At 42.0% G+C, this 14,095-nt stretch overlaps 1 long non-coding RNA gene across 3 annotated transcripts in view; it reads right to left on the bottom strand.

Annotated features, from left to right (window-relative positions):
• The window catches only part of LOC116828665 (uncharacterized), a 72,964-nt gene that overhangs the window by 4,965 nt on the left and 53,904 nt on the right, over window positions 1-14,095 (bottom strand). The window lies entirely within an intron of this gene.

The following is a 14,095-nucleotide window of genomic DNA, read 5'->3' as shown; positions in this document are numbered from 1 at the left end:
TACTCTATAATGTGCCATAGGACTCTTTGTCGCTTTTTACAGATCCAGACTAGCACGGCTACCCCCCTGATATCTGAAGAATGAGAGTCCTACCATGCCTGGGGGACAGTTCGTTTGTGTCTGTTGATAATCCCAGAAGGAATGGACTATCTCAGGCTCAGTTGGAGAGCTGAGACTCTTATGAGTGGGGTGGTGGAATGCCTGGATGTCACAGATCGGAGTGTGGATGCATGCAAAGATCCCATCCCTACGCTTAAGGGGTGCTCCGGGAGAGGAACATGGTAACATCACTCAAAGTACATCTGTAGAGATGATGGTTATAGCTCTGAGTTCTTGCACAAATCTGTTCTGGAATCTTACGAGTAGTCTCCTTAGTGCACACAACTTCCATTAATACTAATATTACTAGTGTGCCTCCTTGATGGATTTATAGACATTGTATAAAGAAAAGGGGAAAATGCATCCTTTAGATTGTAAACCTCTCCATAGTAGGAATTGTATCTTCTATATTTGTACAGTGCCCAGCACAATGCCACTGACATCCTAACTAGGACCTTTAGGCATATACCATAATATACATTCCTAATAAATAGAATAACAAAGTAATAAATCAGTTGAAAAACTGAAGACAATGCACTAGTAATTAATGAAATGACTCATGCCACACAGTTCTAATGTAGCAGGATGAAGTGAGGGAGACTGACTCCCTTCTACACTGAAACAAGGGAGAGGCTGAAAGTAGCACACTCTACTAGTAACACACAACCTGAGATCCCTGCAGGTACTATGTTTCTCTCTGGCAACAACAGAATATCAGGAAAGGCTCTAACAGCCTGCATCTCTCTCCAGCAATAGCAGTTGCTTTGGTGGGGCTGCTGATGGATTGGGCTCTATCTTTTGGCAGAAGAAGTTACGCAGGAAGATGCAGTTGGCAGTCCACTCATTTCCCCCTCCCCACTGCCCAACCTTGTCAGATATATCAGATGCTTCAGGAGTGACTTTTGTATCTATTGCCAGAGAACAACTTTCTTTTCTTATTTGGGAGACAGCAGGCCAGATTCTTATGTGATTTACACCTACGTGAATCTAGATTAATTCCAGTAGAATTATTCTAATTACACTGGTGCAATTGAGGTCAGAATCTGTCTCAAGTTCTCTTTGGCCAGATCCGCAGTTGGTGTAAATCAGTGTAACTCCATTGACTTAAATGGAGTTAGCTCAGTTTACACTGCTGAAGATCTGGCCCCTTGTTTTTAACTCAACTGATATTAACAGTATTTAGTAGGACTTATGCCAAGGTTTTTAACTGCATTTTTTGTTTCAACATTCTTTACAATGATTAATTTAAATAACTGAATTTTCTCTTGAGAAAAAGAATACTTTTTTGAGATTATATAAAAAGACATGGTTGGAGGAAGAAATCTTTAGATGAATGACCGTACATGTTCTGTACTGTGAACATAACAAAGACTCCACCATGCTACCTCATAACAGAATCAAAAATGAATGTCAGACTAGTTTTGAAATGAAATCCAAGGAAATCTTTTAGAAGATTATTGGAAGATGAGGTCATAACATTGTATTGGAAAATAACATTTAGTACAAAGTAGCATTATGTTGCACTGTACAAGTATGTAGCAGTTTTTTTCATAGTGCCTTTAAAAAGCAGTTTCATACAGTAATTATGTTAGACTTCGTTTGCACACATTCCAACAGTGCAGAAGACATCCAGGTATAATGAGTGATCATTTATGTTGTTTAAGGTAAATATTAACAAATCTATGTGCTGAGAGGTTAATTTTTATCGTATCATGCTGTGAAAATAACTCAAATAAGAAACTGAAAGTCACTTAGCACTTAAACTGTATACTGCTAATTAGGTGTGGCCTGGTACTGCAAACACCTATGCATTGGGGCCTTAGTTAAGTACCTGTATTTTTAGATAGATTTTTTGGTCAACATTCTGGTAAAATCATAAATTTAAAATAATAGGAAGTACAATGTAATACTGTACAATTTATCAACTCAAAAGTTCTTTTGGTTTAGTCATTCTGGGGATTTATGATGATCTTTTGAAATTACATACAAATGTTAAAAAATATTAATTTAATGCTGGTGAAATGTCCCAGATTAACATCTAAGGGACCATTTAAACTATCATCAGCTCAGTAAAGCAGGCTAGGAAATCAAGAGATGCACACAGTGGCTACCCCCTGATCCTTCAGTTTTGAAACTTTAATGGCTTCAGAATTGGGGGTAAGAACAGTGTGTGGGTGGGAGAGGGGGAGAGAATGAGCAGAGCCTACAATTAGGCCCAAGTTTAAAACAGTAATTAAATCTGTCAACGGTTAGCCTGACAGTCTAGAAACAGCATGCAGCCAAGCAGGGGATCAAAGTTTGAGTTTAGAAGTATTTTGGTTTAGTTTATTTTTTTAAATGCTAAGGCTATTACAGCTGGATTAGAGATAGCATGTTTTTAAGAAAATCAATAGGCTCTTTACACAGTTAATGCACATAGATGTCATTTTACCAATTATTATGACAGCAAACGCCTGTGACAAGTCTGGCCCTTCCTGTAATACAAGAGTCTAGCAATGCATATTCTGGGGAAAATAATGACAGTGATAGTTCTTTGTAGGAACTTTCTCCTTTGCAACTGCTCGGTCAACAGTTACTACATGTTGCCTCAAATTTGTCTCTTCTTGTGAACTTGCTGCATGTTACCATTTTACAGGTGCTGTTCGAATCTTATGGTATTTATCAAACCTTATGAAAACACTATTTTCCTCCACTGAATAGAATGGAGAGATTGCAAGGAATCCCACAGCTCTGTTCACCACATTGCATTACTGACCATTGGCATTTAGGCTCAGTTAGGCCTTGATTCAGCAAAGCACTGAAGCACATGCTTTCCTTTAAGCAGTTGAGGAGTCCCATCCCAGTTCAGCAAACACAAACATGAGCTACACCATCACTATTGGGGAAAAGCACTGAAAGACATGTTTAACTCATATTGAAGTCAATAGGGCTACTTACATGCTTAAGTGTTTTGCTTAATCAGGGCCTTAGTTTGTTGCTCTTTTCATGGGAAATCTAGTGTGATCTTATGGCAATTCCCATGATCACTGTGTACCACAACAACATATGTTAGAATAAACAGGGGAGATAAATAAGACATTGAGCTCTTACTAGCAGGGGCAGATTTTACTACTTTTGGGAAATTCATACAGACCTCCTAGTAGTTTCAAATTGTTTATAACAGATGAGGATTGCCCACAAGCATTCTAGGCATCATTCTGCCCTTGCTTTTGTGCGTTACTCCTTTACGTCAGGGCTGTAAATGCAGCTGTAATCAATGGAGTTACACCACTGTAACACTGATGTAAATGAGAGGAGTATCAGGTCCTGTTTGTGCAGCTTTTCCCAAGGTAGACGCTCACCTCATCGAAGAGTGAATCCAACAGTTGCACATTATGTGCATATTATAGGAATTAGGCAGCAAGCCAAAAAGACATAAATCTGAGTGGTCAGCAATGCAGTATGGGACATGTAGCTGTTGAAATTCTATCATACCCTTCAGGCACTGTGTGTTACTCCACTGCACTATGATGACAGATGATAATTTAGAAAATGACAAAATCACGAATATATATGTACATATACAAATGCAGTTTGCATCCCACCTTTTGCCACGCAAATGATTTGGTCAAGAAAAATAATGGTCAAAAGTCAGTGAAGATACAAAACATGGAGTGAAATTGTGGAGGATAAGTATACTATCTTGAAACAACTAATTAACATTATCACACTAAAACTGACTCCTCTCCCAAATAATTCCATAATCCTCTTCCCACCACCTAGCAACACACATTCAGGCAGAAGCCTAGACTGAATAAGATGAACTTCGTACCATGCTCTGAAGATCACATAGGGCTGGTAGACCTATGAGAGAAGCCTGAAACAGTCAGGTTCCCTCTGTTATGAATCCCCCACCTCCAATACCCAGATACTGAAATCTAGGAACTATGGTCCAGATCATTAAAGGTATTTAGGTGCCCAACTGCTATTGAAATCAATGGGAGTTAGATGCCTAACTACCTTTGAGGATCTAGGTGTATTAGGGATTCTGTAGGGTGCTTTTTCTGTTATGACAGAGCATGGGGATAAGGAGGTTTCTCAGGTGGTAGCCACTCCATGACCCAAGCCATGAAAGGATTTTTAAATTAAGCTCAACACCTTGAATTCCTGCCCAGAAATAAACAGGAAGCTGGTGCAGCCTTTGGAGAACAGGTATGATACATGATCTGTAACTGACACAGCTAAGCAAGTTGGGCTGCTGCATTCTGTACTAACTAAAGCTTTCTGAATAGCACACACAGCTGCAATCAAATCAATGTCCCAGCCCCTGTATGTGTAATCAGCCTTCAGGGAAACCCCAAGGCCTAGCTTCTGCTCATGTCCTGCCATGCTGGCCAGTTCTTTAGATGATGGTTCCTACTGTTTCCCAAGAGGCATTTAACTGCTCCTTCATTTGGCCTGAACAAGAGGTGCTTGTGCCCATAAACTTCATCCAGGTCTGTGATTGATGGGGGCCATTTAAGACCTTCCAGTATAACAATATTAAGAGAGTGCCTCTTGTGAGTTAAGAGACGACAAACGCTCTCTCTCTTCCTTCCGTGAGGTACCACAACAAAATGCTGCAGCTGGCTCTAGAGGCAGTACTATAGTCAAGGGTAAACATGGGTAAATGGAATTTACTTGCTTCTCATTTGGGGAATATGGAGTTTAATTAAAGTTAGTTTACCCACTACTTTTTTATCTCTACACCACTGCTTAGAAGCTTTGATGGTTTGTTTTCTTAATGAATCAGTGAAAATGACGGTATTAACATGGGAAAGTTTTTGGATGAAGAAGTGGGCTTTTCACTGAGCTCTGAATGCAGCTGGGTTAGTGGTCTTTATTATTTCTTCAGGCAGTAAGCTAAGTATTCTCTAAACCCTGTATTCTGATGACAAAGTCCACCCTGGAGAAAAGGGGGAGATTTTTTGTTCACAGTCTTGCCCTTTGAAATGCATTTATAGACCTCTATCGCTCTCTCCTTCTCTATCTCAAAGATACGTTGTCACCAATAATTGCACATATATAGCACCTTTCATCATGTGAGCCTAATGTACTTTGAAACTAAGGGCTCGATCACAGAATGCTCCACACTGATTTTAATGGGAGGTTTGACTGAGTAAAGACTGCAGGATTGGACCTTAACAGACAGTAACTTGAGCTCTCAAATTGGAAAATGATTCTCCTTGAAGAACCTGTCTGGTTCAAAGAAGTGTAATTGTGTATTCTCCCTGAGACTGCTGATTTACCAGACAAGTGGGAAAATTATAAAAGACAACATTCTGTGTTCCACCTGAGTACTAAGGGAGCCTGAGGCATTATAATGTTCTTGGATATGAATGCCTATTTTATATTCCTAGTCTTTTTCAAGCAACAGTAACATCAATTACAACTGTACTACCTAGTGTTTTCTTCCAACCCACCCTGCCTAGACTGATCATGTTTGTACAGGAAACCTTTGAATCACAAGCTTTCTCTTATTCAGTGAGGTCACTGTAATAAGGTTATCCTAGGTCTCATGAGATGCATCTTGAAACATGGCCTGGTTTGCAGCAGGATAATTCAAAGAAGGTAATGTGATGAAATTGTTAGCCATTCCATTTGGTATGGTAATATTGAGCTTTGCCAGTTGCATCGGTACAATTTTTCATATTAAAACTGCTTCTTTAGATTCCTGTAATGCTTTATTAGCTGTCTCAGGTGTGTGAATAGAACACTTCTGTATGCAACTTTCTCCACGGAAAGGGTAGGATTATCTTTTTTTCTTTTTAACTGAACCATTAGACTTCATTCATAAAAGGTTAAAAATATATATATATATATATATATATATATATATATATATATATATATATATATATATATACACACACCACTACTCCAATATAACGCCACCCGATATAACACGAATTCGGATATAACATGGTAAAACAGTGCTCCGGGGAGGTGGGGCTGCGCACTCCAGTGGATCAAAGCAAGTTCGATATAACACGATTTGACCTATAACACGGTAAGATTTTTTTGGCTTCCGAGGACAGCATTATATCGAGGTAGAGGGGTGTATATATATAGATATATAGATATATAAATACACACACAAAGTCAACACACAATTAAATACAAAAATCTCTTAAGCTTTTATACGTGAAATAAATCGGGGGGGGGGTTATGATTAACTTGTAGGAAGATGATACAGTTATATGGCTGCATGGGAGAATTTATAGCTTGTCAGCTGTGTAAAGATATCATCTTCCAAAGTATTTTCTGGGTGACATGGCAACAAAATTCACCCAGACATTAAACAGAAATCCTTTGTAAGCTCTGTCTGAGTTAGCTGTGATGCTGATTAAAAGTGAATTTCTCTCTAAATGAGCTAAAGCAGGCACATCATTTGAACATCTGCAGAGTAAAATAAACATCCATTTTAATAATGTAGGGACTAAATCCTGCCCTGGTTGGCCCAGCAGGGATAAGCAGTTTGGATTCCACAGGCATACCACAGGGTCGGGAGGTGCTTCAAGCCATGCCATACAATATCCATTGCTGCCCATCTTACACCAGGTCTCCCAGGAAAAAAGTATACTATACTGCATTATTTGTAAAATCATATGCAGTTATGTAACTTAAGACTGTACAAAGTCTACAAACATGGGGCAGAGTTAAGGTTGCGTGCACAGCCCCAACCTTGCTATTCTTTACTTTTTAGTGTTTATACAAGCAAGGTCAATACTCTCTTCAGGAAGCTTTTTTTATGGAATTTCATAGTTTTTCCTTTATTTTTTAAAGAAGAAACAAACTCTAATATCTGAACATTTCTTGCAGCCACAAAGCTACTCTTGTGTTTAGCCTCTCCACGCACTCTGGGCTAGCAGCAGAGGAAGCTGCTGCCACAGGGGCACCCTGGTTATATGTACAGACTAGATTAACTTTTAAAAATAATTATAGTTTGGGGGCCAAATTCATCCATTAATTTTGGTGGAGTTATACCACGGATGAATTTGGTCCTTTATCTTCCTAGGATTTGCAATAATTTTAATTTGTTTAAACAGTAGCCACCAGTATACTTGCACATTGACTATTCTGTAAACACCCTCGGCCTGCTGGGCTATACTAGCTCTGGAAACCCTTGGATGCTGATTATTCCATGGCAGGCTGACCAAGCCATGACTGGCCAAAGACAGGAGGCTAAAGTGCAAAAATCCCACCAAAAGCTCCCAGCTGCATGACACAAACCTGCTTTGGACAGAGGAAGAGAGGTCATGCAAATAAGCTCCCCAACAATTCTTTATATTAGAACCAGTGCTCCCTCTACTGGGACCATGTAGTGCCTGGAATTCCTACCTCCCTAGGGCTAGAGTAACTTATCTGTAGAGAGAAAACCAATTTACCACATATTCCTGGAGGTAGGTTGGGAAGGAACCTTCTGACTACGTCTTTCATATCTGCTGCCACTGGCTCTTGGAGGGTGCTTTTCCTTTCCCCATTGGATCTGAAGCTCTTGCCTCCTCTTGCAGTGACTGCCATCTGAAAAGCTTTCTCCTGAAGGGCACTCACGCTGTACCCAACTTCAGTTTTTAGACTAATTCATTTTTCAGAATTGCAAACCTTCCTTCAACTCTCTGGTTGGCAGATCCAATGAGGAACCTGCTTTCAGCTGTGGCCCCTTCTAATTTTTCCCATGACGTAACTGATTACGACAAGCCCTGCAATATCATTCCTATCATCATGACAGCTTCATGGCAATTAAGCACAGCAGAGCAAGAGGGTAACCCTCATAGTTGATACCAAGTGGGAACACAAGAAACTGCAAACACAGGAGGTTCTTCGGGGCCCCTGACACCACCAAGTCATCACCACTAGAGCCTTAGGCAAGGCATTCCCAGGAGGACCCTGCAAAGCTAGGCTTGGCAGGAAGTACTGCCCCACAGAGCCTGCATGGCAACACGTCACAGCGCAATGATTGGCTGATACCAGTATGCAAACCAGGAAGCCATGATTAGGAGCTGTCTGAGGAACAACATAGACTGCTTGCCTGCTTCTGCTCCAGATCCTAAAACCTTAAAGGGAACATGTCACTCAGAACTTTGAGATGTGACAGTTGGTGTTTCCTACATACTGACTATGATATTATATGTGGCACAAACCATGTAGAAAACATGTTACATGGTGCTTGTAACCTAGTAAAGTTCATTGAGTGAGGCAAAATTTGAAAGTGTTCACTTCTATTTATCTAGGAGCTTATACTTTGCTCATCACTGTGGTATTGGAGCACTGCTTCATTACTTGGGGATAGCTGTGGCATTTAGTCCCAGTCCTCGCTAATAGATGATGCAGAACTTCACAGTTCTAGGGGCAGCATGGGAAGGATTGTCTTGAAGGCACAGTCCCTCTGTGGGAGTGGTCAGACTCCCCCCCCCCCCATCCCCAACAACAAAATTTGATTCGCTGATGTGGGAAACGCCACTCCAGAACAAGGACACAGAACTGGCTACAGCCCAGCCAGAAGGCTTTGAGTCAATGAGCAGATTGCGGGGAGGAGCGTGATGGGACAGAGGGACTAGCCTGTAAGTGCAGGAAGTTTGGAGGGGAACAAGGGGCCTGAATCGCTACAGCAGGACCAGACCACAGATGCCACACTGGGGCAGAGAGACACCAAAGTGCAAGGGTGCTCAGTCTGAACTGGGAGCTGTTGAAAGGACAACTCACTGCTGCACTGGTGATAGCAGATGCACAGTTTGGAGCTGACAGGACATGAGAGCCCACACAGCTGGACCCACCATTCTGAGCTCACAGAGCACACCAGTGTCAGAGTACTGGAACGGGTTAGACTGATCCATGGGGGTTTGAACTGATGTGCGGTGGAGAGTCTATGTGCCTAGCTAATCAAGGTGTGTGTGTCAGGGAGGGGCTGTATGCTGTACTGGGGCAAGGAAGTATGTGTAACCCCTTCTAGGAATCCTCCCCTGAGTTTACTCCTGAGTTAGATTAAGTGTTCTAAGTGGGGTACTTGTTATAGGGTTAACTCTGACCCCTAGGAGAGAGGTTAGTGTTTGTGCAGAGGCATGTGGCTGAGACTTGGGACCCCTTCCTCAACTCAGGGAATCTCCCACCTGACAGCTGGTGTCAGGAAAAGGATTTGGGGAGGTTAGGCAGGGACCCCTGAGGTACAGGCATCTGGAAGGTCAGGGACATCTTTGAGAAACTCTCAGCCAACCCCTCACAACACTGTCCTTGTCCTGGCAGCCTGCCCAGTCGCAGTGATTATGGCATACTACATGGGGGGCGGGCATGGATACCCCAGTTTACAGGTGATGGCCAGACCAACTTCATGATTTTCTGGAATCCACCTTTAACATGTACTGCCTCCCTGAGTACCAAAGGTTGGGATCCTGTCGGGCCAGCTTAATCCCCCACCTGATGCCTTCTCAGAGTGTGTGCTCATGCTGCTTCCTCTCTAGATCGTGCAGCATCCTCTGTGGGCTGCTGTGGGAGAAGAGTGCCTTCCTGCCTGTCTCCTACAGGGCAATTTGTGTCCCCAGGAGTGCTTGGATGGAGTAGTCCCTGTAATCCCAAGTGCAGGCACTGCAAGTATTCCGTTGTCCTTGTGTCAGGTACAAAGAAGAGTGTGGTCTACTTGTGTCCTCTTCCTCCTGTGCATCTGCAGAAGGACTAGAAAGATCTGGCCACTAGCTGTCACCTTCAGCCCCCAACTAAAACCTCTCCAGAGCATAATCAAGGATCTACAACCTATCCTGAAGGACGAACCCTCACTCTCACAGATCTTGGGAGACAGGCCAGTCCTCGCTTACAGACAGCCCCCCAACCTGAAGCAAATATTCACCAGCTACCATACACCACACAACAAAAACACGAACCCAGGAACCTATCCTTTCAACAAAGCCCACTGCCAACTCTGTCCATATATCTATTCCGGGGATACCATCATAGGACCTAATCACATCAGCCACACCATCAGGGGCTCGTTAATCTGCACATCTACCAATGTGATATATGCCATCATGTGCCAGCAATTCCCCTCTACCATGTACATTGGCCAAACCAGACAGTCTCTATGCAGAAGAATAAATGGACACAAATCAGATGTCAAGAACTGTAACATTCAAAAACCAGTCAGAGAACACTTCAACCTCCCTGGTCATTCAATTACAGACCTAAAAGTCGCAATTATTCAACAAAAAAAACTTCAAAAACAGACTCCAACAAGAAACTGCAGAACTGGAATTAATTTGCAAAATGGACACCATTAAATTAGGCTTGAATAAAGACTGGGAGTGGACGCGTCATTACACAAACTAAAAACTATTTCCCCATGCTAATTTTCCCCCTACTGTTACTCACACCTTCTTGTCAACTGTTTGAAATGGGCCAATCTGATTATCACTACAGAAGTTTTATCTGCTGTTGATAATAGCCCACCTTAATCAATTATTCTCATTAGAGTTGGTATGGCAACCCCCATTTTTTCACATTCTCTGAATATATATCTATATATCTGTCTTCCTACTGTATTTTCCACTGCATGCATTTGATGAAGTGGGCTTTAGCCCAGAAAAGCTTATGCTCAAATAAATTTGCTAGTCTCTAAGGTGCCACAAGTACTCCTGTTCTTTTTGCTCATCATGATTATAATCCATGGGGCTGTCCTACTAAACAGCCTTGTATGCCTGCATGAGATCCCAAAAAACTCTATTGCTGATAGACTTCTTCTCTCCCCTCATGTCACATCTGAGGCAGATCTTTGCAAGGGAATGTAGAGGGGGAAATGTGGTGAAATTGCCCACAAACAAAGCAGTGGACAGAGGGTCCACATAATCCAGCTGCAGATGGCCCAAACATACAATGGGGGAGAAACAACAGACTGTGTCTTTCGAGGTCCCTTCCAATCCTACGATCTATGAATCTCCCTGAAATAACTTACAGCAGCTGGCAGCTGGTGAGCATTGTGGGTTACAAGATACTGAAGTACACTTTGGGACTAAGACTCCTTTTGTCAGCCGGACTGTTCAAGGGAACTTGTGCATATTTGCATTTTTGATCATTGGCTCACTTTAGAGGTTTGGGCCTAATGTGTGTGAAGCCCAGTTTTACAGCTGAATGCATTACTTGGATAAACAACATAATAATTACACCTACATGCCACAAATCTGACACTGACACTGGCTCACATGGCTGTATTCATTGAGAAGACAGTGATTTACAGTGCTGAGTGCATCACACTGACCCTTAGTGCAGTTTCAGAAAGCATTTCACATCCATAGGGTATGTGTTTTTTAAATGAGAATCCTCAGGCATTACCCCAAGCTTAAACACGTGTACACTCCATTTTTCATGCAATGATTAAAGTCCCCACATCAGGCATATAACATTACTTACCAGAAGTGACTTGCTGTCTTAACCCCACCCCCTCCATTTTTCAGTGAAATGAGGTTTCTGTCTCCTCAGGGCTCTACCATTTCCTTCTACTTTCTCCATGCCTATAGGCATGGAGCAGCAGGTGTTGAAGCCCTTCCCTATATCCTCTGTTGGCTGTAGTGAGTGATTTTCATGCTTGGTGTATACAGGACCCTCATTAGGAGAGATTAACTTTAGCCAGGAGATATCGCTCTGGTTTGGAGAAGTTGAGCTGTCTCCTTCTGTTGTATTATGGCAGTAACTTCACCTTGTGAAGCAGCTGCGATAGGTCTTTTCACTCTAGTGAAAGTGTAGGTTGGTGCCTAACTACTGAAGAAGCAAGCCTGAGTATGTTGTATGCATTACTGTATATGTGTTACAGTCTTCTTGAAGATGTTTATACATGGGGGTGGGGGGCTAATGCCTCCATTTCATTGGAGGCTATTGATATAGTGGAATTATGGGAGTGGCAGGGCATGGAGAGGTAAAGTAGAAGGCATTCATACCTCATTTGTGCTGTGGAACACAACTCTATGCCATCTCCACTGCAGACTCATAGGAGGACAAGACAGGTAAGCAGATCCCTTGCCAAGTAGATCCACTGGTCTGACCACACAGAGCAGCATGTAGGGGCTGTGGATGCTACTGAACCTCTGATGCTGCAGTAGCTGCTGTGGGGGTACTTGGCCCCTTATTCTCAGTTTGTGAGGAGGGTTCTGACTCCTGGCATAGTTCCTTTGTTCACAGAACACAGACATTTGAAGGACCTGATACAAAGCTGACTGGGGTCTATGGAATAGCTTCTGTTGGTTTTAATGGGTTTGGAATCATGGCCTAGATTACATTTTATATTTTTGCCTGCAGTTGTTTTTGTGTGTGCACATGTCTCTCCATCTGCCTATCCTTGAACTGGAAGTTAACTCTTTTTATGCCCATCAATACAAATACAATTTTTCAGGCATCTCTCCAGGCACCTTTTAGTCCCAGTGTAAGGTTCTGTTTATTATATTGTTACCAAAGCTCATATTAAAAACTATTTTAATTATTTTGTATTTTCCCGAGAAAATTATAACAAAGTCTGGGATATGGATGCTGGAATCTCTGCTGCCTTAAGCTATTTGAGCCTAAAGTGCAGACTAATTGCTCAAGTCTCGAAATCTCCCAACTGGAAAGAAATTCCTACCTGTAATTGAGTCTATTAGCTGTGTGCGTACCTTCAGTTCTCTAGGGTATAACTCAGGGATAACGAAGGGAATAATATCTCAAAGCCATAAGTGGCTCTAAATTAAGTCCCACAGTTACTGTATAATCTGTCTCTTTTTGTTTCTCCTATCCTAGTAATTATTGAGAGGCCCCACTGGATAAAAGGGAAGCAGAGAGAATTTTTGATGAAATAGCTAGGACCACTAAGAGGTATGTCTGGATGCGTGCAGCATGACTTAAGTCATTACTGGTACCCAAGTTCTGACTCTGTCCTAGCTTTGGTACAAAGATTTTGCAGGTGAGCCCCAATTTTAGGAGGGGCAGAACAGGCTATCATTTATTTCATGAGAAAGCCTTTGCTGCTGTGAAAAATTCTGTAATATAGAATGTTCACTCTAGAGCTATACTGATTTACTCCCCACATACATCCCATCCCCAAAAGACTGTAGTTCTGTGGGATGACCCTAATCTGAAGGTAGAATTAAAATGGCAGCGGCTGCTTCTCTTGCTCTTGCTTTACTGGGCAAACTTAAATATGACGAATATTCTTAATTTTAAAAATACAATTGAAGAGCTGGCACAGTGACCTAGCAATGGTGCTTTGCATTGCCAAGCAAACCTGGGGTCGATGCAAGAAATCTCCACTCCTCCTTGCATGCCAATTAAAGGCAGCAACAATAGAAATCATTGTGCTCTCTCCTGTTGCTTTCAGGAAGCAAGGTGGCTGAAAGTAGGTGGGGCCACAGCTACATTCTTCCCCACTGCCCCAGGGAGCTGGACTGACATTGTGCAGTAGCACAGGGAGAGACTGTACTGATATTGCTCCTTCCTGGGCACTGAGGCTCCACATTGTACTATGGTTGGTACATGGCTCTAAATTCTAGTCCAGAATAGGCAAATCACAGGCAGCAGCAGTGAAAGCTATTCCAATTCTACCTTGCAATTTTGTTACTGTTCAGATTATAAACACATTGATTGTATTTTGACGCTCTCACAATTTACATTTCAAGGCCCTAGACATTTTGACAAATGTCAGCATAAGTGTGAATTCATGCCAGGTCATTAATATGCTTCTCAACAAATGCTATGTAACCTTGCATCAATTTTAGCATAGCATCTCTATCATTTTTATGTGAATCCTTGGCTCTGTGTGTGTATGTGTGTGCGTGTGTGTATGTGCGCACACAAAAGAGAGAGCAAGCACCTGTGTTTTTAAGGTATATGCATGCACATTTGACATGGTTTCAAAATAAATTTCTGTATCCTCTAGGTCCATTAGCACACCATGTGGATGTCCTTCTACTGAAGAATAGAATTCTATTCCCTGTATTCTCACTGCTAATACTACAGACACTTTTATTTG

Source organism: Chelonoidis abingdonii, chromosome 19 (genome assembly GCF_003597395.2).
Source record: "Chelonoidis abingdonii isolate Lonesome George chromosome 19, CheloAbing_2.0, whole genome shotgun sequence".
Lineage (NCBI taxonomy): Eukaryota > Metazoa > Chordata > Testudines > Testudinidae > Chelonoidis > Chelonoidis abingdonii.
This window is presented reverse-complemented; position numbering and strand designations above follow the sequence as displayed.